Here is a 23,504-nt window from a genome sequence, read left to right as displayed (position 1 = left end):
AATATTTTTATTTCAAATTTCTTACCCATTTTACTTGCATATGTGTTGCCATTAAATACTTGATGTCACTCACATGTCCTCTTCTCATCTTCTACAAAGAACTCAGATATAAGATATGTCCATTTTCTTTGATTTTCCTACCAAATCCTGCTTACATAGGCTTGTCATGCAGGGTATAATTTTATTGGAAACTTGAGGAGTTACAGTGAAATAGGTTATATTACAGCACAATAGAGAAAATAAAACCTAATGAAAGTATTATAGATTTCCACTTACAAAAAAATATGTCCTTAACATGTAATTGCTCAACATAAGAAATAAATCTAAAAATGATATGTAAACCCAGAAATGTATAACAAAAATGGAAGTGGCCAATAAAAACAATATTAAAGAAGCTTAAGGCAATAAGAAGTAAACCATATAAGGCATTTATAAAAATAAAGTTATAATAAAAAAATTAAGAGACCTGTTATAAAGAAAGACCTGTTATATATATTCCTGTGTCCACACGGAAAATTTATTTATTTATTTATTTATCTGTCTGTTTATTTATTCTTTAAAGATTTTATTTATTTATTTGTGAGAGAGTGAGCATGAGCAGTGGGGGAGGGCAGAGGGAGAGGAAGAAGCAGACTTCCTGTTGAGTTGAGCAGGGAGCCTGATGCAGGACTGGATTCTGGGACCCGGATCATGACTGAGCAGAAGGTGGACCATTAACCAACTGAGCCACCCAGGTGCCCCACACAGGATATTTAAATATGAAAACTAACACTGTTTAGAAGTAGAAATAGAACTATAATCTACATGGGAGACTTTAATATTCTGTTTTGATACATGTAGTAAGCAGAAAATAAGTGCCTAGTGCATGGTTTTGTAACGATTTCTCTACCTAAGGCTACAGAATGCCTTAAGGACTTTTTATTTTATTCTTAACCACTTAAGCCAATATAAATCTTAATAAAACATAAAATATAATCAAATACCTAGGCTGAGAATATGACTCACATACATACTTTTTAGTTATTTTATTTTGCCTATTCATTGTAGATTTAGGATTTATAAAGAGATATATAAACTTTATGAAATTGTGAAAAGCATTAATTTTTATTTTCTTAATTTTAGGATTTGAATTTCTTTTTCTTTTAATCTATGCCACACAGCAAAAGTCAAGGAGCTACTAACATTATACTATGATTATGTCAGTGATTTGATCTCTTGTGAATAGACTTCTCCAAGCCTAGGAGCTCCCAGCTGTTTACCCATTTGGCTCATATTTAAAAGCAAGTAGGAAATCATGCTTCTACATTGCCAAAATATTTCCCACTGCCAGAAGTACACAGCCAATGATGCTGAGGAAAACATAAGGTGATGTTTGAAAAATACAATTCAGAATACATTCTTTCTACTTTCTGGTGTGTATGCTGATATTTCAGATAAGGAGAAAAAAACACAAGAGTGAAGGAAACACAAATTTTTCATAAGGAGTTTAATCTTTGAAACTTTTAAAAATGTATAATTTATAGTGGGTTCCCACAGGGATATCATTAGGACCCTGGCAAGGAAATAAACATAAGATATTAGCCTCCATTCTCTATTACTTGGAGTTTTAAAAATATAGTATATTTAGAAGGAAAAATTTATTTAAAAATATACATGAATAATAAGACTGATTCAAATAACATATAACAAAGACATCACACATGGAAAAATGAGGTCTCAGGAACATCGAAATCAATTCACTTTCAAAACAATTTAGATATCATAGTTTATAATTTAAGGTAGCCCAAACCTCACACGTATTTAAAATTCATATACACAATATTTATTTAGTTAGAAATATTGTTTTGTTTGAACCATGAAGCATTTTTATTTATACTTCTTTATAGAAGTAAGTACAATTTTCACACCTTAAATTTAAGTATTGAGGGAGCGATTATTTCAAAACTTGTGAAGAAATTCCTAAGTAGAGAAAGGGGCTCCAGGATTCAGAAACAATACTAGAGTGGATCAAAACAAAGCTTCTATATGTTACTTTTACTGTGGAGAAGTGGCAGTTTCTATGACCATGCCTTAAGGTGAGGAGGACTTAAGAATATTGGGATGAGGAACTGGGGTCAGGACAGGTGTTAGGGTCTTATCTGTTATTCTCCTCCTTGCTCACTCCATGCCAGCTACACTGAATTCCCTGCTGTTCTTCAAACATGCCAGGCATATACTCCAACCTTACGGCTTTAAACTGGTTCTTCCTGTGCCTGGAATCATATCTATTGTCTCAATTTTACTCTTCTTTAGTCTTTGCTCATACTGCATTTTTATGTTGACTTCCCTGTAGAACACTGAAACCTGCCCACCATCCCTTCCATTGCTTTACCCTACTCTCCTTCTCATTTTATATTTACAATATGCTTTCCCTTATATAATTGTGTCCTCTCAATAAATAATTTGTGCATTACTTCTATTATTGCCTGTTTGTTTCTACCCCCCAGAATATATGCATCCTGAGGTAAAGTAACTTAGTTTTGTTAACTGAGGTATTCGACATAGAAGAATATCTTCCACATAATAGGCACCTGGCACATATTTCTCGAGTGAATGACTAATGAGTGCATCTTACAGACTGAACTCTAAACAACACAGTAAACCAGTGGTAATACAAATGTCTAAATCAATGTACAGACATTGCTATAAATGGGCTTTTAGTTTACTTCTTAGTTACTATTTATCCAATAATTAGGGAAAATGATGCCTAGAAATAATGTTAATTGCATCTTGATTCTAATCCTAATTCTTTCCATTCCTCTCTTTGTTTTCTAATAATGCATTACTTTTTGGCATTTCTGTACCTCTAAATCTAGTTTTTCTTTATTCTTATCACACATATTTATTCAAAACAATTTGTATCTTTCGTATCAGTAATTTAGTGAAGTGTCTTTAAATGTAGGTATCTTCTACAGAATATTTATGAAGAGTTTTGTAGGCTGGTTATTTATGTGAATTTTTTATTCTGCTCTCATGTGTGTAAGTGCTAGAATAGAGAATATTTGGGAAATTAAGAAAGAAAAAAAATAACACTATATACTCACCTCCCCCAAAAGCATTCTGGAGATGTGGTATAGAATTTTATTGATTTCTGTGGCTTTAGGTGGAACAAAAATAATTTGTGTTGATCAATAGATGAGCAAATTTCCTTCTTACTAATTTTATCTTGGATATTTTAGCCTCCATTCTGATACCCTACATACTAGTTGCCAAATCATTCACAACTACCCTCTCCCAAACCCTCCTTTTAGTGTGGTATCTGAGATTAAACCCTGAGCTGTTGCAATCTACTTGTGAATACTGATATACGATATGAAGACATATTTTAGTTGACATCATTACTGGCTAGGATAGTTTATAAGATTGAATAAAAAATTTGGACTTCAGTTTGATTGGGTTTCTCTCTGTTACTTGGTCACTTATGACCATTTAATTCATCATTTTGTTTTGTTTTGTCTTCCTCATTTTTAACTGGAAGGAATTAACCTAAATTATCTTTAAAACCTTTTCCATTTATCTAACTTTCTTTAATTCCAACATTACTTTATAAATAGGGACTATAATCTGGCAAACTTTTCTTTTTTTTTGTTGCCTTGCATTTTTTCTCATCTGCCTTCTTTTTCTTAAATTTTATTATATTGTGTTAATCACCATACATTACATCATTAGTTTATGATGTAGTGTTCCACAATTCATTGTTGTGTATAACACCCAGTGCTCCTTGCAGTACATGCCCTCTTTAATACCCATCACCAGGCTAACCCATCCCCCATCCCCCTAAACCCTCTGTTTGTTTCTCAGAGTCCATAGTCTCTCGTGTTTCATCTCCCCCTCTGATTCCCCCCCCTTCATTTTTCCCTTCCTACTATCTTCTTTTTTTTTTTTAACATATAATGTTTTATTTGTTTCAGAGGTACAGGTCTGTGATTCATCAGTCTTACACAATTCACAGCGCCTTTTCTTGCATAAGACCTCATTCAACTGTTCCTGGTCACCAGAACCCTGTAGTAGTTGCTCTTATTCAATGTTGCTCCTTTAACTCATGTACACAGACTCAGAAAGCAATTTCCTCTGGAAGAACAACATGCAAAATGCATACAAACATACAAAATTATAAACTTAGTAATTTAATTCAAATTTGAAAAAAACTTGCCATGATAGGATCTTCAAACAGTTCTACATCTACAATTTTCACTATAACACTTGAACTAAACTAGTATAAAGATCTGAAAGGTCTACATACCCAGAATCAAAGACCTTAAATCACAAGTTGAAGGAACCATGTATGTACATGTGTGAACATATGTGATGTGTCTACTACATATATTTATAGCTAGTTTCTAATAAAAATTTGAGTAATGTTATTTATATATCATAAATTATTATTTATATTATGATCTGTTTACCTAAGAAATAAGAAAATCTAATTAATTGCAAAATCTTTACTTAATAATGTGACTTAGCTTTTTATCTAGACTTATTGGCTTTTGGCACCTGTACAAACTAGCTTAATAAACCAGTTTTCAGGAATTTTTGATAAAATTAAATCACATCTCTCATGTGTTAATTTTCAGATATTAAAGTGGTCCACTCCATTGCTGATTGAAGGTAAATATTTAAAATGACTGTGAATGACATATAAAGGTATGTCCATCTGCATGATAATTTATAGAACATAGTAATGGAGGAAAAATAATGGAGATAATTTCTGTAATTTATAATCCTAGTCAAGATATTTTAAAATGTGTTGATCATATCAATATATGATGGTAAAATATGGCCTTTTAAGTTATGTATATCTTTGTTTTATTAACTTTCTTTGGTTTAAAACAAATATCTAATGGACTATCATTCTATCTTTAAATTTTGATTAATACAAAAATTTTAGATTAAGAATAGCTTAAACATCAAAATTAAGGTGTTAAATTATCCTTATTACATAACCAAAGTATTTTTGTTTTTTACCTTTTGCCATTGTTTGGAGGAAAATACTATATATACACATACATTCTTTGACAAAGCTAAAGAGACTACTCTGACAAGTGGAACCCTGATATTTCTTATTGAACTGGATAATTTGTTTACAAACATTGTTCATAACTTATTTTTCTCTTGCAATATATTATATAGATTTACTCACTCACTATATGGAACTTTTTTTTTTTAAATCCCTATTCTTGCAAGAAGAGAAAGAAACATATCATTACTGAGTCTTTACAAATGAATAATATATTTTGAGACAAAAGCAGATATGAGTTACTCTTCAAAATAATAAATTAACACTTATTAATTCTATCTTATTTCTTGTGTCTTTCTTATTTCTATCTTATTTATATTCTATCACATAACATGGGATTCTGAAGTTTGGAACATCATTAGTCTCAAATAATTTACCTTAATCCCAACTTCAAAGCCAAAAAATATAAAATAAGTTTTCAATTTTATATTTGTCAAAGTTCTATTGGGATTAAAATACTTTTAAGAGAAAAAAATGGAGGCATTCAAAACAGAAACAACAAAATCAAAACAATGAAACAAAAATGAAACTATAGAGAATGAGAATCAAAATGAAAGCATATAAAATTGAGAAGGAAGTGAATGAGTTACAGAAATTGACATAATAAAGTTAAAAAATTGATCCAAATAATTATATTATAAACATTTGCATTTGGGACAGATTATCTTTGTATTTTACATATTTGTAGAAGTACCAGCATTTATTGGTAATTATCTTGCTGCAAAATCTTAAATTACATCAAGCACTGGGTTCTTCCTGTGGTTCCAAGATTGCCTTGTGTACTTGGAAAACCTGTAGATACCTAAGGTTAAACATTAATACTTAAACGGACTTTCAACTTCAGTTCCAAGATGTAGAGTCTGGAAGCTGACATTAGAAAATGTTGGACAAACTCAAAATCAATGATTTTTCTTAGATACGTCCAAGAATTGAGGTTTCCTGGCCAACTGCCATCCCAATATTTGGAGAGATCAAGCATACCCAGAGAGATAGAGCAACCAGGATCTGCTTACCTGGAGCCAACACTGCTCTTTCTGATAATTGCCTGTGTTGAAGTTGGCTGATATATCCTTCCCAGAATATTAAATGCTACTACACATCCATTGTCAAATCTGAGCATTCATCGACTCAGCTTGCCACAGAAGGAGCAGGAGAGACAAATATCAATACAACTATAAGCTACATTTTCTAAATAGCCTTCTAGTCAGCAAAATTTCAGCAACAGTGAAGATCTTTATATCATAGATTAATATCCTACAGCCTGACTTCATCTATCTTTGGTTAGAAAAGGGGAGAAGGATATAAAATATATAGTTCCAACAGCGAGGAACTGGTCTGTTGTTGCCAGGAGCTAACCTGCCATTCACAGCTAGGTAATTACAGCTAGTCTTTGTGTTTTATTGAAAATAAAAATTCTCAGAATACAAACAACAGACAAGACCAGTGTTTGATCTTGATAAATGAAGACCAAAAAAAGACCACTCCATAGTCATATCTGAACTCATAAAAATAAATCACAAAAATGAGTGAACATCCACCTATCCTGACTAATATAAGTGGTCACTGCTTCTTTATCAATTAAAGGTCCATCTGACTAGTTTCCCTTACATAATTACCCACCCTTCATTCCTACCATTTTCTAGGTTAGACTTTTTTAAGTTACTCAATCATAGAATTATAACTATTTCTGTATAGCATCCAATCCAGAACAAAACACTGCTTTCTTGAAATCTCCTCTAAATCTGCTAATGTCATCTTATTGAGGAGCCCTACAGTTCTCCATGGTGTTCATTCCCTTTCACTGCAGTGAGTTAATAGTTAACTCTTTTTTTTTTTTAACTATGTATGTGTTCTTAGTGATCTTTAATTAGAGGACACTGATATCTGTAATAAGAAAGATTTTACTTGGATATGAATAATCAGCTATTATTTCATTGATGGGAAGTAATCTATCAATTTGAATGCAATTATAATTTCTGCTTCAATTGTGTTCTTTCCTTACACTTATCTAAAAACCATTTTTTCTTTAAAAGTTTGTGTTCCCCCACAAGTCCCCACATATGGTCAGGACTATCCATACATGGCCCATACCCTGACACCAATCCTAGGGAGGCCGGATGCCTATTCAGGGCAGCTTCTGTATCTGTTTTCAATAATCCAGAAAGTTTAGACTTTTGTGTACAAGGACTGCCCCAGCCCAGCAGGTCATTTTCTGGGACCAGCAGCTCCCCCCATACGACACTCCTGATGTGAGCTGGGAAGGTCATTTGATCTAGATCCTTTTGAGCTAGCCCTGTACCAAGAAGATGCACAGAGTCTCCATAGGGGTCAGTTCTCCCAGGTGTCTTGCATCCATGATCATCCTGGAACTGTCCTGAATTGCAGCGCTAGAGAGTTCCTGTGAGATCTGCCTGCAGAACAGGATTCCCTGTTTTGCAGTGGGTTGACCCTTAGCATCACACTGTGTTCCCCAGAAATCCCCACTGTGGTCCAGTGAATCCTTTGGAACCAGGGAAACATCCCATGGAGCCTGGATGTTGAGTGATGTGGTAAGTAAATCTATAAATCTTAAAATTAGTTGTAATTTTCTGTCCCCATGTTCATCATTATCTCACTTATTTTAATCTCTTTATCCCTTCCCCTATATTCTGGGCAAGTTTTAAATATTGCCTCCTTTTGTTCTTTGATTTTTCTTCAAATAACAAGTGTACATTTAGTATCTATAGTATTAGTTTTAATTAAGCTTGATCCATTTAGATACATTTCAATACTCCCTTTCCAGCTTCTGCCCCTTTTTTCTTGTCTTTATCTCTTCTTGTTGCTCTGTAATTTTGCCCTCTTTCCCACAACCTGCAATTGTTATTTATTATCTATTCATGATAAGCGTTTCTTTTATTCTTTTGAGAATCTCAACCATTGCTTTATTTGTTTGTTTTATTTTGTTTTGTTTTTGTCTCAACAAATCACGTTAAAGATGTTTGTTTGTTCTTTCTCCTTGTCTTTAGAATGCAATCTTTGTTTCCTCTGTTTATCAATTTTTTTTAAAGATTTTATTTATTTATTTGTCAGAGAGAGAGAGAGAAAGCGTAAGCAGGGGGAGCGGCAGGCAGAGGGAGAAGCAGGTACCCTGCTGAGCAAGGAACCTGATGCGGGACTTGATCCCGGGACCCTGAGATCACGACCCAAGCTGAAGGCGGACACCTAACTGAGTGAGCCACACACGCATCCCTATCGATCCTTTTCAATTGTTATTTCATACAATTATTTCTTCAGTCATATTTGCCATGATACATATCTATGAAGAAAGTATGAAGGGTTTTTCCTTGTGAGTTCATTGGCCAATGTATGCTGGTTGAATTTCCTTTTCATTGTTGTAGTTTCATGGTTGTGGTTATAGTTGTTTCTAGTGTAGTTTTTTTAAGTATTAAGTATTTATCTGATCTGGGACTGCTATGTATGCTTCTTCCATACCTCAGCTCTTTGTGTAAAGATTTAGAAGCAAAAATAAACAAGTGGGACTGCATCAAACTAAATAAAAAGCTTCTGGCAACAAAGGAAACCATCAGCAAAATGAAAAAGCGATATACTGAATAGGTGAAAATATTTGCAAATCATATATCTGATAAGGGACTAATATCCAAAATATATAAAGAACTCACACAGCTCAATATCAAAAAGAACTCCCAAACAATCTGACTTAAAAATGGCCAGAAGTATGGAATAGACATTTTTCTAAAGAAGACATATAGATGGCCAATAAGTACATGAAACAATGCTCAATATCGCTAATCATCAGGGAAATGCAAATCAAAACTACAATGTAATATTACCTCACATCTGTTAGAATGGCTGTTATCAAAAAGACTAGAAACAACAGATGGTCGGTGAGGATGTGGAAAAAAGGGAACCCTTGTGAACTCTTGGTGGGAATGCAAGTAGGTGCAGCCACTGTGGAAAACAGTATGGAGGTTCCGCGAAAAACTAAAAATAGAACTCTCATATGATGAAGCAATTGTACTTTTGTGTATTTATTCAAGAAAATGAAAACACTAATTCAAAAAAGATATATGCACCCCTATGTTAATTGCAACATTATTTACAATAGCCAAGATACGGAAGCAACCCAAATATTCCATCAATGGATGATTGCATAAAAAACTTTGACATAGGGGCACCTGGGTGGCTCAGTGGGTTGAGTGTTCAAGTCCAACTCTTGATTTTATTTCAGGTCATGATCTCAGGGTCCTGGGATTGATCCCCATGTAGGGCTCCATGTTCAATGGGGTCTGTTTGAGGATTCTCTCTCTCTGCCCTCCCTCTGCTCAGATGCTGTCTCTCTCTCTAAAATAAATAAACAAATATTTAAAAAAAGAAATTGTGATATAAGTATGAAATGGAATATTATTCAGCCATTCAAAAGGATGAAATCTTGCCATTTTTTCAACAAAATGGATGGACCTTGAGGTCACCATTCTAGGTGAAATGAATAAGACAGAAAAAGGCAAATTCCATATGATCTCTTATGTGTGGCATCTTAAAAGAGAGAGAGAAAAAAAAATAAGCTCAAAGATACAGAAAACAGGTTGGTGATTGCTAGAGGCTGGGGCTGGGGGACGGGAGAAATAGGTGAACTGTTTTTGTTTTTTAGTTTAAATAAATTGAATAATAAAAAAGAAGATTCACAATAAATTATGTGAAATGCTCCATACCAGAGACCTCTTGACACTCCACTAGTAAATACGTATCCTAATTGAGCTCTATATGTTGGGACTACAGCTTCAAAAATGCATGCCCCATCAACAACATCTTTCTCCACTTCTTGCCCTACTGTGTTCCTGGCAGTTTTAACTCTGTAATTTGTGTGTGTTTGTGTTTGTGTGTGTGTACATACATGCATGTGTGTGTTCACATGTGTCATTTGGAGAATTGTAGGTATGTCTTTCAATCATGTGGCTTAAAGTCAATTTGCAAAAAAACAATTCACCAAAAAGTCAACTCACTGAGTGGTATTATTCAGTAAATATCCAATTTGTTTAGTAACACATCGGCTAAAAAAAGCAAAGCTTTATGTATTATCTACAGAAAGGTTTAGTGCAGTTCATAGAAAAATGTGTTTATTTCCAAAGTTATAAGTATCAAGATTTTTTTTTCCAGGCTATATATGTGATGCTTTCATTTCAGCAAAATTGGCTAAATTTAGAGTGCTTTTATGTCTTTTAAAAGTTTTTACAGGATGAACTTTTCCAAAGGCACAGTGAAAAGAGTTGAGTGCAACAGCAATTTTGTTCGATGGAATTATGAATAGGTATTGCAGAGTCTATTTGAGTAAATTCAGTGAGTAGCTTCATAGTAGGGTTTGCCTTTTGAATGCTATCTTTTCCTACACATCTAAGCTTTATCTCTCCATTTGTGCCTGTTAATTTTGCCTGTAGTTGATAACATCATCTTTTTGTATTTATTTATTTATTTATTTATTTATTTATTTATTTATTTATTTATATTTACTTACTTACTTACTTACTTACTGTCTTTATGTCCTACATTGAAATGTAAGCTCTCTGAAACAGGGGGCTTTGTTTTGTTCACTGCTGAATTCCCAATGCCTAGAAATAGTATCTGCTCAATAATATAAGTAGTAATTGTGGTAGATAGTGTTCCCAATACATAGTTACTCTTCTCTCAGCACACCCTCTGTAGGAGAATCATAGATTTCCTAACTTCTTGTTATTGGGTTTAATCACATAATTTGCTTTGGCCAAAGGAAGATGAATAGATGGTTGGCTGGACCATTTTAAAAGAGGTTTTAACTGATCTGTAGACCAGTGCACAAGAAATAAATATTTGTTTTTGTAAGTCAATGAATTTTGAGGTAGTTATACAACATCAGAACGACAACGGCTGAGAAATACCATAATTTACACTTACATGATTCTTACTATAAGCAGATACTGTTCATACTACATGTTTATAATTTATAGTGAAAACAACATCTTCGATCTATTTAATGAGGTAGATACTACTCTCAGCTAAATTTTACATATGTGAAGTTTGAGGCATAGAGTTTAACTAATATACTTAAGTTCATATACACTATCAGTTGTAGGGCTAAGATTTGAACTAAGCCTCTTAGTTCTGGGATTAAGGTTTTCAGATTTAACAAATAAAAACTCAGGATGTTAGATAACTTTAATTGCATATAAAATGATAGATAAGTTGTTTTTTTCTTTTCGGTATATTTGTCTCCCAAATTATAAAGGTGTCCTGTATTTTATCTGCAAACTATCCAGAGTCCTTTCTCTCAACCACAATGTTGTATTATTTCTTTATAAATATTTATAGAATAAATAGATGACCAAAAATTATAAGAATGTGATTTGTGTTAGGACAAATTATTTTATAATTTTTATGGCATTTACTTGTTCATTGTTTCTACATCAGTGAGCCTCACTGTGTCATCAAACTGTGATGCAACTTGTAGGCTGCATTCATTGTTTACATTCTAAGTGCATCTGGGCTGTGTTGGACAAAGAATGGTGTTGGAAAAGGGGCATCCATGGGAGACATCCTGAGTTGGCCATCAACCTCTGTGCAGGGAAAGGTGGCTCATGTGTTAGATGCTTGTGGACCACTGTGTGAGTATGGGGACATTCTGAAAACGCCCGTTGGTCTAATATTTGAGGAACTGTGCATAACACACTATGGCAAAGAAAAGAAATGAAGGGCTGCCACGGCGGGCTGGCGTCTATGGTGGGCAGGCAATTCAGCTAGATTCTGATGCCCAACTAGAAGTTGAAACTCTACTCAGAAAGTTGGAAGAGTTTAGGTTAGAGAAGGACACGCAGTTGTCCACTACTACTTGTCTTGGCTTCGAAGCTAGCTTCTCAGGTGGGACAGCAGGATAAGTTAGAGATCTTATCTTGCAGTTGGTAGGTTAAGGTTCAAACATGTGTGACAAAGCCTGATTAGGTTGCTAAAAGGTGGAATTTCTGGGCCAGTGATGAGGATGAAGAGGAGAATGTTATGGTGATTGATTAGAAAATGGACCAAACACTGTGCCATATGACCCTAAGACAAAGGAAAGCAAAAGCACAACAACAACCACCCCAGCCAGTGTATTCAGGAAGCATTCATGAAGAGAGAATACACTCCTGCTGAGCTTATTGATGGAGCTGCCAAGTTACAGCAAAAGTCCAGGGAAAGTATCCCAGCATAGTTAGTGTGATTATGGGCTACGGGGGGCAATGACATTTCCCTGACCAGGCAGGAGGCAGAGAAGATAAGCAACATCACCCCACACTCTGCCCTTTGGCAGTGACTGCATGGCTCTCAGGATTTCAAGGTATTTTCTCCCCTATTGAATGGATTATTCTAGCCTGCAGGGAGGCTTGGTCCAATGTCAGATTCTCCCTGGGCATGTCGGACCCTCACATATTATAGAAGAGGTACAACACATCCGTAGGGAACTGAGAATGAGACAGGCTACGTGCACCCGTATCTTTGAAAGCCCTGGTTCATTCACTACAGGAATAAAGTTAAGATACTCTAGTCTACTCCAGCACTTGGTATGGTACCCTGATATCCATGCTGAGCCCAGTTGTAGGATAAGACTTTTATGGTATTGGACAATCCATTGCTGATCTGGGAGAGAGATAGAGAGGGGGTTTGGAAAACCAAGAAGCTATCCGAATCTGCTATAAAGTGTCTGGTAAAAGTAACCCAGAGACAAATGTGGTCTGACCTAATTGCTGCCAGGACTCCTCCTGAATGGATATACCAACAAGCCAACACTAAGTTGGCTGGCCTATGGAAAACCTTAATACCCAAAGGACAGTTCAGCCCTGTCCCATCTGCCCTTATCATCCCTGATGCCCTGCCTACTTCTACGTGGGCCTTACAGACATAGTCTTATTTAGGGTGGTGCCTCCCACACTGCAGCCATGGGATGCAAGCCAAGACTGGAGGTCTCATGTTGAGCTCACTATTTACTGGTCCTCCAGGAACAAACAAAAGGTGATGGCTCTGGTGGATACTGGAGTCAAATGTACTCTAACATACAGTAACCCTCAGAAGTTTCCTGACCCTCTCAGCATCATCGATGGTTATGGAAGGCAAATAGTTATGGTGAGGAAAGTCATTTAGACCTTGCCTATATGGCATTCTCCCCATCGAGAATGTGAGGTTTTTATCATCTCAATACAGAGATCATATTGATATCCCATAAGGTCATATTGCAAACTTTTATCAGTGAATTTCAGCTCTGGGTTAGAATAATCAAACCAGTGCTGAGGAAAAATGCCAACTGGAACTGGTAGGTCTTTGTGGAGTCAGGATACGTGAAAGACATTTGGGGGCTAGTGTGAGGTAGTCCTCTCTGTTTTCTATGTCCTGGCTCATGAGGCACTGACAACCCCTGATAATCAGGAAGCTGATGCCCTGGCTCGGGTACAAGCCCTAGCAACGGGACCTTCTGTAGCCATGGCAAATTGAATGCATAGGAAGAGTGGCCATTGCAGTGTTTGGGTGAGATGGCAAATTGCCAAGAATGCTTGATTGCCCTTGAAATACAGTGACTTGGTTAATGGAATAACAGCATGCCCTGTGTGTTTTAAACAATATCCAAGGCATCTGCCAAGGGATTCTGAGGCCACCCCCTGGAGTTTCCAACTGGTGAGGGATTGGCCTATTGATTATATGGGGCCTTTCCCACTGAGTGAGGGTTCCAAATATTCCCTGGTTTGTGTGGACACTGCCTGTGGTACCATGTATAGATACCCTCATTAAACAGATAGTGATTGAAGGTCACATTTCAAAAGTCATGATGTACAAGACTGGGCAAAATAGCATGACGCTGAATGGAGGTTCCTTGTCCTCTATAACCCATAAGCAACAGGATTGGTATAAAGGAAAAATGGAATATTAAAGCAGATTAAATTACTAAGAGGTAAAACCTTGGCCAGGTGGACTCAAGTACTGACTCAGGATTTAATACATTTGAATGATCAACCAGTAGGGCCTATCACCCCATATGCCAGACTGGGGCCCCCGTCTGAGGCACATAAGACTGTAAAGAGAAAGCTGCTGAGCACACCAAGCCCCATCACAGCTGGGAAAGGAAATTGCAATGGGATGTCCCACTGGCACGGGTGAGTTACTTCATACATCTGGTAAACTACTTCATCTCCACCAGGATCTCCTTGTCCTGCTGTAAGCTGGACATATTGAAATGCATTACATCTGAAATGGGAACAAGTACCACTGAAAGAGGGTAGAAGATGAGGGTCCTGGTCTGGAAGTGCTCTCAGTAGCCCCCTCCCCTGGCAAACATGTATGGTATGTACAACCTCGTCAAATTCCTAAAGCTGCAACCACATTAATATCTAAGGATCAGGACACAGTATGATTCTTTTAAAAGCGGAAGAACTTGCTACACAAGTTCCTACTAAATATTTGTCTTTTCGGCCTTAGACTTCTGCTGCTCTTGTGGTGTTCAGACATGGGATGGACACTCAATGGAAATACTGTTATACAGTGGGTCCACTCAGTTGCCTGACAAAGAAATCAATCCAATTTCTGGGCATATGGGCAGCTGATCAGATTGCCATGGTGGGTATATAGCCAAACCATGGAGGGGACTGGAAAGTCCTAAAACAGTACATTTGGGAAGAACAAGGTAGAATTAGCACTCTTAATTCATCTGAATGGCCAATATTTATTTTGAGAGACCGACTGAGGGGAGGGACAGAGAGAGAGAGAGAGAATCTCAAGCAGACTCCATGCTGAGTGTGGGCTCCATCTCATGACCATGAGGTCATGACCCGAGCTGAAATCAAGAGTCGAATCAAGAGGTGCTCCAGTGTGACACACCCTATTAATGACACTGGGCATGGGTATTCTTTTTCTGTCAGTCAGACTACAGTGGCAGTCTGTCAGACTGCTGACCAGAAGGGTCCTAAAAATACCACTATTAGAGCCATGGGTGGTTATGTTCAGACTTGGGATGGGTTTATGTGGCTTACCCTGGGTTGTGGACATTTGAGCACCCAGGGACCCCTATGTTGGTGTATTGTATGGATGGAGGTTTCTGTGATTTGTCCTGCATGACTGACCACCCTGACCTGCATGTACTCAGGCAAGCTAAAAAATGTTGTTTGTGAAACTTGTGCTACATGAGTGACCTCGGGAGCCTGGTTAGTTGACATTAGCTGGCCTCCAGGTCAGAATTGGCCCTTCTGGTCTGGATGCCAAGAGCTGCAAATCGTGCCTTACATCCCCTCTGGCTCCAGGCTGGGCCTGCCCCCCAGAATGGGATCTGTGAGGGGAGGCAAGCACACCTAGCCCAGGCTCCTTGAAGATGTAAAGACATGATAACATAGAAAGGCAGCCTGCTCCAAACTGCACATAGGCAAACAACTGTTTAAATTCAGACCCCGTCATTTGCCCTATAAATATGGTCCTTATGGTGGTGGTCAGTTGGAAGTTTCACCTGAGCGGAGGACGCTCCTCCCAAGCCTCTCAATCCGAACTCCAGCCTGGCTGTCTCCACAGGGCTTCCCCAGCTAATGAGGTTGGATGTTGCAGGTACCTGATTTGATGTAACTCTGTCTTATTCTCCTTTACTGCTTACTATTGCCCTCGTCTATGTGCAGATTTCCCTTTTCTTCTTTCTGTTTCTATTAGACTTTTATAATATCAATAAAGTGTTTTTCCCCTTCAAAACTGAAAGTATGGCTGCTGTGAATCTTTTGTTTAGAGCAGTTGGAAACAAAAAATTATAGTAAACAAAAGCAACCCAATTATACTAGGAATATGGGATGGATATTAGCGGAACTGCATTGTTGTTCTGTCATATTAAAGAATAACAACTGGTTTGGCACCAACGTGTTGCATCATCTAGCTATTTATTGAGCATTCCTCAATGGGACCCAATGGTTGTGTGGCACAAATCTTTGACTGTGGCTTCCATCTGGGTTATTAGGCTGCTATACCCTGGGTATTCCCTGGACACAGGGGAGAATCCACCCCATGGTAACAACAATTGCTAACCTTCCTCTTCTGAAGGCCAGAGGGACGCATTCTGTATCCACTGGCACAATCATTTGGCCACCATCTTTGTCCCTTCTATAGGCCTGGAGGATATTACAGCACACATAGAAACCTTACTTAGTTCACTCAGAAAGACTTAAATAATAGCCAACAAAACCTGTGTTTACTGGACTGATTGAAGACTGATTGGAGATCTGAAATGTCTCCAGTGAGGAAAGCTATCTTCCAACATAGGATGGCCATGGACATTTACTGCCCTGCAAGCAGCACCTGTGATATTATCCAAACAGAATGTATGTTCATACCTGATGAATCTGCTAATGTGTCATCTTTATTAAATTACATGAGGGCACGAGTGAATACCTTGCCCACATGATCCAAACCCCAGCTTAGCAGACTTAATAAATCAATGGTTTGGCTCATAGGACTCTTGGTGGAAAAAATTGTCACTGATTTGGGGGATCATTGTCTTAAACTGTGTTTCCTCTTGCATGTGCCTATATTGTTGCTTTGGCATCTGCCTCCAATACAGCCAGATAGCTGACAAATGAGCCACCTCACATGGTGGAAAGGATAAGGGAGTTTTATGGGTCCTCTTTTACATGGGCACTAACCTCATTCAGGAGGGTTCAACCCACATGAACTAGTCACCTTCCAAAGGTCCTGCCACCAAATACCCTCACACTGGGAATTAGCCTTCAACATATAAATTGGGAGCAGGGAGTGGGTAGGGACAAAATTCAATTTGTATTCAATTTATAGCACATTCCAAATGATATATTGGCAAATAGCATACCCAACCATTTATAGCCAAAAGTGCTCAAAAAATAAAATGAGATGAAGATACATTAATATTGTTCTCGGCTTTTTTTCAAATATTGGTAACTCTAAGTTCAACTACAGTAACTTAGGTCCAAGTACAACTTAATGTACTATACTTGTAGGAATAAATCTCAATGGGTAATTCATAACTATTTACTTGATTATCACTTACTATAAACCAAATAATGAATAAATATAGTTCTCTTCATTTGTTTTTTTCATCCAAAAATGCTTTTTTAAAAGTGATTTCTATGGGCAAGGCACTATTCTATATCCTAAAAATATAGCTTTCTCTCCTCAGAGATTTCTAAAATAATAGTCATCCTATCTACCCTTAAAGATTTGACTTAAAAAAATATGTACATGCACTTCCAATTATAATAAAACTTACCAGATGCTAAAAAATGGTATTTTAAAGAACTTTGGAAAAGGTGGGCAGGATTAATAGAATGATCTAGAAAAGACTACTAATAAGTTGATATTTGAATTATATCTTTAAGGAGTAGTAGATGTTAGGCGACAGAGTCAGTTTTCAAATATATGGAGAAGTAATATGTTATGTTTGAGGAATATAAAGAAGCTAGCTGAGTGTGGCTGAAGTAAAAGGAGTTTTATTTGAATCGTGTTTTGCAAAAATTAGGGAGGATGAGACTGAGAAGCAAAACCTTGTTTTTAAAGGGATAGATAGATAGATAGATAGATAGATAGATAGATAGATAGATATAGATAGTAGATATAAGGATTTAAATAATTTTTCTGTAAGTCATGGGAGGCAACATAGATCCATAAGCAGGGATGTGCCATTCTCATTTATGTGCTTTGCAAGGAAAATGCCAAATCCATCATGGTACCTCCTGTTAACCCTTTGAAGTGACCCAGAAAGCAAGGCATACTAGAGTCTCTCTGATTATATCAGTTTAATAGCTTCAAATGAAATTTAATGATAAAAAAATATTTCTCTGATTCATAACATACTTTAGTACTACAAAGACTAATTACAATGTAGATATTCTGTATCTACATCACTAAGAGAAATAATGGTTTTCCACGTAGAACTAAAGCATGACCACCCCTGTGGCTGGAACTGAGAAGCATTCCTGGGGTGACATCCTGTCTGAAGTGTGTAATTGTAGGGGTATTCAGCTGCTGGGATTCCGTAGGCCCTCAACCTGGGCATTGGTTTGTTAATGGCGGTTATGAGGGGGGGATGAAAAATCATCACCCTAAACAAATTTGAATAACCCTACTGATTATTTTGAATATTTAGGTACATGGATTCAAAGAAGAAGAGGAATAAATGACTTTACTCTCTACACACGTTTTATACAGACTTTAAAGGAACAATGGAAACTATGTTTATTTAGAGTAAGTACTATTACATAAAGTAAGTAATAAATGTTGCTTAATGAATGAATAAGTAAATTAGATAAATCTTAAGTACATTTTAATTTAAAAAGTTAATTAGTTTTAAAATATAATAACAGTCTTTGTATTAATAACTGGTATTAAAGACATTTCTTATCCACTCAATTCTATGAAACCAACTGAAAACATGAATATGATTTTAAAAAGGTAAAGCTAGATTTAGCAAAACTAGAAAGCATTTCAGATTCCAAAATTCAAACTAAAAAGGATATTTTAAATACAATAAATATTAACTGCTTACTTTGTTCCAGGTACTCTTCTGTCACTTGGGATATATCAGGGGGAAAAAAAGAAAGACAGGCAAAGATCCCAACATTTAAAGTAGCTTGTATTATATAGTACGTTGTAAACAAACAATGAACAATAAACATTATGATTAAGTGAATTATATGTTACATACAAAAATGACCAATGGTGTGAAACAGAAAACAGAGGGAAATTATTGTAGGGCAAAACCGGATGGAGAGTTCCTAGTGGTATCAAAAAGAAATTGCACCTGACAGAGTTAAATGGACAAGGGAGACTTTATTTTAGACATTTGCTGTACATTATGTCCCCAATAGAGGAGAGTGATTGAACTCAACTGCATTGAAACAAATGCTGGGGTGAGCTAGTAGAAAAGTGCTGGGGATATTAAAGAGGGATGTTGATCAATGACATCAGTATTAATTGGTACTCTGATGTCAGGTTCCTACCCTCCCATAGAGACTGGTAGATGGTGGCACTGACTTGATCATTACATTTCAAAGGGCTAGCTCCCAGTGCCTTGAAAAAGATATTTTTGTGTTGTAAAACTAGCAAGAGGCTGGGAGAAAATTTACATATCAAAGGAGCAGAGACAGAATTTATAATTGCAGGTTTTCTTTTCTTTTTTTTTAAGATTTTTTTATTTATTTGAGAGAGAGAGGAAGTGAGAGAGAGGACAAGAACGGGATGAGGAACAGAGGGAGAAGCAGACTCCCCCTGAGCAGGGAGCCCAGTGCAGGACTCGATCCCTGGACTCCGGGATCATGACCAGAGCCGAAGGCAGCCACCGAACTGACTGAGCCACCCAGGGTCCCCTACCATTGCAGGTCTTCTAAAATAAATGCTCCAAGAAAAGGGAAGTCAGGTGTCTCTAGTCTAGCAGAAACTTACCTACAGTTTAGTCCAGCTGAGGAGAACTTTAAGGCCACAGTAGTTTGGAAAGGTGGGATGAAGGTTGTAATCATTATTAACAGGAGAAACACTGAGAATAGCACAGATACATTCTCTTGGAATAGGTGTCTTGGCAGTTGTGATAGGGAAATTTGGAAAATATCTATATTAAGGAGGCCTGGGGAGCCCACTTGTTCTCCTCATCCTGAACTTATATTATACTGAGCCAGTCAGAGGTCTAGGGAGACATGGCCTCAGACAAGGATAAGAGATAGAGAAGTAGCATGTTCATAGACACTACAAAAAGAAAATTAAAGTTATAAAAAAGATATAGTAGGGCGCCTGGGTGGCTCAGTTGGTTAAGCGACTGCCTTCGGCTCAGGTCATGATCCTGGAGTCCCGGGATCGAGTCCCACATCGGGCTTCCTGCTCAGCAGGGAGTCTGCTTCTCCCTCTGACCCTCTTCCCTCTCGTGCTTTCTATCTCTCATTCTCTCTCTCAAATAAATAAATAAAATCTTTAAAAAAAAAAGATATAGTAAACAATGTTGGTTAAAACACATACAAGGTGGACTTAAAAATGCAGAATGTACTTCAGACAAAAAAATATTCTTGGTATTCCCAGATATATTGTGGTTTTATTAGCTCATAGACAAGGTACAGTAAAAACAAACAAACAAAAAAGAAAGTCATGGGAATAAAAGGTACAGCACAGGAAATATAACCAATGCTATTATAGTAGTGCTGAGCACTGTATGGTGATAAATGTTAGCTACACTTATGGTGAGCACAGCATAACACAGAGAGAAGTCGAATCACTATGTTGTACATCTGATAATAATGTAACATTTGTGGCAACTATACTCAAATTAAATATATATATATATATTACGTAATATATATAATATACATAATATATAATTTTATATAATAAAAAAGAAAAAAAACAGAAATGAAAGAAAAAGCAATTGAGCCCATTATTAACGTCATTCCATAAGTGAGGAAACTCAGAGTTTAGGTTAGGTGGCCAATATCACCTAAAAAGTATGGATTTTATCTTGTGAAGTTGGAACTCTGGGGCCAGTGTTCCAAAGCATTGTTCTGTACAGGTTTACCTATTCCTTTTTGTTGTTTTTTTGTTTTGTTTTGTTTTCAGGTATACCTATTCCTTTTGATGAAACATCTTGATAAAATTCATCCACTAATGAATTAAATTCAAATTAGTGAAACTGTGTGTTGAAAAAAATTACCAAAGCAGCCTTAAGACTGATAATCTTAGGAAGACCTGCTTGTTGAGTTGGCCCTTGGCTGGCATATGGAAACTAGGATTTCAGAAGGATTCCAACTATTTGTAGAACAGATAAGAGTATGCTTAAAATATGCTTGAAGTGTTTGTGCAAATCATATGGTTTTATGGTGAGTATGGTGCATGTGAGCTTTCCTTCTGTGAGTCTTGATTTTTGGTACGTGCTAAACAGAGAGTGCCCATGTGATCAGTCCCAAGTAAAAACCCTGGACATTTCACACACATTGTCACTACTTCTTGCTGGAAGAAATAAGCACATTTTTTTCAGACTCAACTGGGAGAAGGCTCTTGGAAGCTAGCATTTAATTTCCTCTGCACTTTGCCCCATCTACCTTTTCCCTGTGCTGATTTGGCTCTTTACCATTTCATTCTAATGAATCTTAGGTGTAAGTATGACCATATGCTGAGTCCTTTGAGTTGGTTTTGAGGACCCCAGACACACTGTAGTTTACTTGATAGATTACATATGTTATAAATCTTGAAAATGTTCTTATTAATGTACATTATTAAACACGGTGAGTATATATAACATTTGTGAAACTACACCACATTCTTTTTGGGGACCCCTTCTCTTTATGATGCATATGAGTTTATCAATCACAATATCGTCTAAGTTATTCTTGTCAAATAAATGGAAAAATCACTCAGATTAGGACAATTATGAAACTGTATGAATGACAAGTATAAAAGTATAAAAATTAGTAATTTTCCAGATTTTAAATTTTAATCATTTGGAGCTCAGACTGTCTGCATGTATCACAAAGAAACTCTGCCTACAAAGGCAGGTAAATAACCCACAATTTAAAAAAGATAGTTGACGGGCGCCTGGGTGGCTCAGTTGGTTAAGCGACTGCCTTCGGCTCAGGTCATGATCCTGGAGTCCCGGGATCGAGTCCCACATCGGGCTCCCTGCTCAGCGGGAAGTCTGCTTCTCCCTCTGACCTCCTTCCTTCTCGTGCTCTCTATCTCTCATTCTCTCTCTCTCAAATAAATAAATAAAATCTTTAAAAAAAAAATAAAATAAAATAAAAAAAAAATAAAAAAGATAGTTGACGATCACCAATGTAGAAAGAGCAAGAAAGTGAAGAGAAAGATTGAGTTTGAACTTTTAGTTAAAATAATAAAATTAACAGGGGCGCCTGGGTGTCTCAGTCAGTTAAGCCTCCAACTCTTGGTGTTGGCTCAGGTCATGATCTCCGGGTCTTGAGATTGAGCCTTCTGTTGGGCTCCGCACTCAGCAGGGAGTCTGCTTGAGATTCTCTCTCCCTCCTTCTCCCCTTGCCCCTCTCCCCAGTGCTCTCTCTCTCAAATTAAATAAATAAATAAATAAATAAATAAATAAATAAATAAATAAATAAAATATTTTTTAAAAAAGAATAAAATTAACAAAGTGCAAGTCTGGGAAAGAGACATGAAAGTTATTTTAAATAAGCTGATTGTCTCATTTTTTCATTAAAGGACATTAATAGGTATTCTTTCAAAATTATAAATAAAAGGTAAGATTTAAGGTATCAATTTAAAGGCAAAAAATTAAGCATTGGATTATCTAAAAACCGAACTTGTAATTTTCCAAAGAGAAACACACACACACACAGACACACACACTTGTATGCACAAATGTACAAATGTATAAAATAAAGGAAAGATCATATTGCAAAATAAATAATACAAAGAAATACATTAAAAGTCATGTGGACACAATATATTTGATAATCTCTACTTCCTCTGTAGAGTCCAGTGAAACATGAAAAAGACATGGAATAGAATTCGTTATCTCCACTTACCTAATTAATCAACTAAAAACATGTCAAAAATAAAAATACTTAAAACTCATAAAAATAATGAAAATGGAAGAGAAAATGACAGATGAGCGATATCAAAAAGCCTTGGAAATGGAAGAACCAATGGCAATTTTTCAGAATTTAAAATATGATTTCATCTACTATAGAAGAAGAAGCCAGCAAGACTTGCATAAAATTGGTTAAAAAACGCCAACAAGGCTCAAGCGAAGGTGCAAGGTAACTTTAAAAGTGAATGATGGGGCACTGGGTGTTATACACAACTGGTAATTTATTGAACATTACATCTGAAACTAATGATGCACTATACGTTGGCAAATTGAATTAAAAAAAAAAACAAAGAAAAAATACATTTAAAAAAAAAAGATGTTAGTTGGAAAAAAAAAAAGAAAAGTGAATGATAGGGGCTCCTGGGTGGCTCAGTCAGGTATGCATCTGCCTTTGGCTCAGGTCATGATCCCAGTCCTGGAATGGAGCCCTGCTTCACATCGGGCTCCTTGCTCGGTGGGGAATCTGCTTCTCCTCCCTCTGCTCCTTCCCATTGAACAAAAACAGTGTCAGATAGGGTTCAGTTGGTTAAGCATCCGACTCAGGTCACGATCTCAGGGTTGTGAAATCCATGCTCAGGTTCTCTTTCTCACTCCCCTTCTGACCCTCCCCCCCAAAAAGTAGTGCCATATGAAAAGGAAAGGGAGTCATTTCATGAAATAAATAATTCTTGAAAGTTAATTATGATATGATACTAAAAATCATAATATTCCAGTTATGGAATGAATAAGTCACAGGTATGAAAAGCACGGCATAGGGAATATGGTTAATGGTATTGTAATAGGAGTGTATGCTGTGTGAGCACAGCATAGCACATGGACTTGTCCAATCACTATGTTGTCCCCTTGAAACTAATGTAACATTGTGTG

General features: G+C 36.6%; 1 long non-coding RNA gene across 2 annotated transcripts in view; it reads left to right on the top strand.

Moving 5' to 3' along the window:
* Nucleotides 1-23,002, top strand: part of LOC141372504 (uncharacterized) — a 32,356-nt gene extending 9,354 nt beyond the window's left edge. For both annotated transcript variants that reach the window (XR_012377770.1, XR_012377769.1), the window contains exons 4-7: nucleotides 4,614-4,647; nucleotides 7,531-7,605; nucleotides 18,189-18,286; nucleotides 22,520-23,002. This is a non-coding gene — a long non-coding RNA (uncharacterized lncRNA). The remainder of the gene's footprint in view (nucleotides 1-4,613; nucleotides 4,648-7,530; nucleotides 7,606-18,188; nucleotides 18,287-22,519) is intronic.
* Nucleotides 23,003-23,504: the final 502 nt, after the last annotated feature.

This window comes from Callorhinus ursinus, unplaced genomic scaffold (assembly GCF_003265705.2).
Source record: "Callorhinus ursinus isolate GAN/ISIS: 27379988/994484 unplaced genomic scaffold, GSC_fseal_2.0 scaffold4, whole genome shotgun sequence".
NCBI lineage: Eukaryota > Metazoa > Chordata > Mammalia > Carnivora > Otariidae > Callorhinus > Callorhinus ursinus.
This window is presented reverse-complemented; position numbering and strand designations above follow the sequence as displayed.